Raw genomic sequence first — 3,271 nt, 5'->3', positions numbered from 1 at the left:
AATATACAATGTGTTATTGTTGTTAAAGATATGTCTTCTTAGTGTATTGACAACGTGATATACTAACGTATAAGTTTTCAAAACAATTTTATAATATTTTCCCACTCTATATTTCCTTCACATTGAACAGGTTTCAACGTGTTGTAGACTGCAAAGTAAATAGACATTACTATTAAATGTGCTGTGAAAACGACTCTGTAATAAGCATTAAACAAATAAACAGCTGTCAAAATGTCCAACAATCCCAGTGTCCAGCAATGCCAAATTTTGTACGACCTCCAAACAATGAAATTAGGCAAAATATGTAGGTTTCATGAACATGGCCCAATAAGGGCAACAGTTCTCAAAACAAAATGTTCGTTAGATGTGTATTCCTTAAACAGATGTTAAAGTGGATAAGTAATAGCGACAGTGTAGACTAGGGCATTTGTCAATTTTGTTAGGCTAATTACAGTGAAGAATTCATCTTGAAATCGTAAGATTATGAATTCAAACAATTTTCAAGATAGTAGATGTAAGTTAAAGTAGTGAATACATCGATGCGTGTATATGTACGAGCCATGAGCTGGTTTGGGAACACACAGAGATAATGGTTATATCTGTCTCTTACTATTCGGCATAACGATAATGTGTTAACAGCAATACATTAATGAAATCTTAACTGGTTTTCTGTTATGTATTCACTTATATATATTTGTGTCCGTGTTATGTATGAAATATGTAATCGTTCATGTTTTTCATCTGATCAAAGGGTGGATTGCCTCTAAAATATGGCAAATTCTTTTTTCTGCACTGTCTTTATTACTTACATGTATTTGATAAAAACTTGATATAAAGTTGATTGATAAAGGAAGTAGCATGCCCGACAGAGCTTATATTTAAAGTACTCATTTAAAATATGGCAAATTCTTTTTTTCTGCACTGTCTTCATTACTTACATGTATTTGATAAAAACTTGATATAAAGTTGATTGATAAAGAAAGTAGCATGCCAAACAGAGCTTATATTTGAAGTACTAATTTAACAGGTATGCCCAGATCATACTAATCATTATTTAATCTTAATAATCCCCATCACTGGAACATTAAAATATACATATGCTATGGAGTAACGAATACACACATATCATACAGGGGATGGTTGGGTAGCCCAGTGCTTAAATCACCCGTCTTTCACCTTCCCGACCAGGTTGGAATTTTCCGAGTATTTCTGTTGGCACATTAAGACAATCTTAGCTCTTCCCTCCCAGCAAGCAAGGGAGATTAATACAAGTTTATTAAACGTTTTTGATCTTTTTTAATGTATATTGGTTTGTTTCTGCCATAAAAGTCAATGACCGTGAAATTGAAGCCGTTACACTTTGGTTTTTTGTTTTGCATTTAGCTAAGACATAAGACATAATTGTTCATATGAAGGTTTCAGAGTATTAGGTTTATATCTGTGGAGACACAGACGAAGAAAGGTTCATAAAGAGTGAAAAAGAATGAAATAAAAGGAACCCCCCCCCCCCTTACCATACTGCTGCAGAAAGTAATTAGTAACTATTTGTAATTGTTACCAGGAAGCAACTATGACACTTCTCTCGTAAATGCCATAAACTGTAGAGAAGGACGTGGATGCAGTCATATGTATATAACAAAAGAAACTGATAAATATATAAGGGTCAATCAGTATTGAATTGAAAATAGAATTAGCAGCTAGGCATCTAGAAAAAACGCCGACACACAAATATGTTTCCTGACACAGATATCCAAACCACATTCACTGATATTTGGTATGAACAGTATGCAGTAATGTCGGCAGTCAAAGCGTCTAATTACCTAATCCTTTACACCATAGAATACATAGGTTTTACCAGTCATTTCTCTGATGAATGTGACAGAATATACATGTATCGTATAAATCATTAAAACTTCACGCAAGACTTAATTCCACTGGGTGTGCTAATGGGAGAATGATTCTTGGCTGTGGTTGACAATATCTTTATTAAAAGCGGTTTCCTTTGGAAACAAATTATGTCCCTCTTTTAATCAATTTTGGTGGTTAACACCATAATAATGAATACCTTAAATTTTAAATCAGGGTCTTAAATTTTGTTAGGTCACGAACGTTTGTATTATTTTTCGACGTTTCGGGAAAGACAAATGTCCCACAGTCCCATTGTCCGGCAATGTCAAGTTTAAACAAGTTTATACAAGCTTCAAACAATGAAATTTAGCAAAATGTTTAAGTATTATAAACAATAATGTCCCTATTGCCTTATAAGGGCAATGGATTTCTTGTTCGATCCCATCCATAAACCACCGTCAATAAAATTTGTTGAAATGAAATAAGGGCAATGGACCCCAAAACAAAATGTTCGCTGGATGCATATGACTTAAATAGAAGTATCAAGTGGATACGTAATAGCGACAGTGTAGACTAGGGCGTTAGTCATTAAATTAAGATTTCGAGCTTGTAAGCCAAAACATTCAGGTTAGTATGAGGAAAATTTCAGTAATAGAATCGCAAACTTTCGAGTAAGTGAGTAGAAATGTATTGCTAACGTTTCGTTATTTTGAATTAGTAAGCCAAAACAAGTCCGTAATACAAAATTGAAAACTTCACTAACGTTCTTTAAAAGAAACACCTGACATGAATATCAAGTCAAGATTGTCTTTAAAAGTATATAAACGTGTTTGTTATTTACAGAGACGACATCACCCAGCTTAATGAAGAGAAACCTAACTATGAATATATTTTGATATTTCGTTATCATTGTAAAAATCAGGAAACACATTTAGTTTGCATAAACAGCAAATTCCAGTTAATATAATGCGAACGTAACTGTAATTGGTAGCTTTAGAATGATCAAGGAAGTTCGTGCTTACGTTTTGGCTGCAGATAGCGCACTTACACTGAGAATCACTTAAGAGCGAAAAAATCAATTCTACGACTTAATCTACCTTATTATACCAGTAAACTTCAATTAGCATTGAATTTTACAAAACACAATCTAAATCATAAATTCATGACCGAACTTAATGACGTACCAGCTAAATAATCTATGCATGGCTAACTTAATGATGTACAATCTAAATCATATTTGCATGGCCCAAATTACGGAAACACTCTCCAAATTAGCGGAGCACCATTTAAATTTAAAAACCATATCCAAGTTGTCGGGACATGGACCAGTTTTCAGGAACAACAACCAATTTTCAGGGACAACAACCAATTTTCAGGAACATAACAATTCAATAAGATTGTGCCTTTGTTCCCGAAAACTGGT

This window comes from Mizuhopecten yessoensis, unplaced genomic scaffold (assembly GCF_002113885.1).
Source record: "Mizuhopecten yessoensis strain PY_sf001 unplaced genomic scaffold, ASM211388v2 scaffold715711, whole genome shotgun sequence".
NCBI lineage: Eukaryota > Metazoa > Mollusca > Bivalvia > Pectinida > Pectinidae > Mizuhopecten > Mizuhopecten yessoensis.
Note: the sequence above shows the minus strand (reverse complement) of the source record.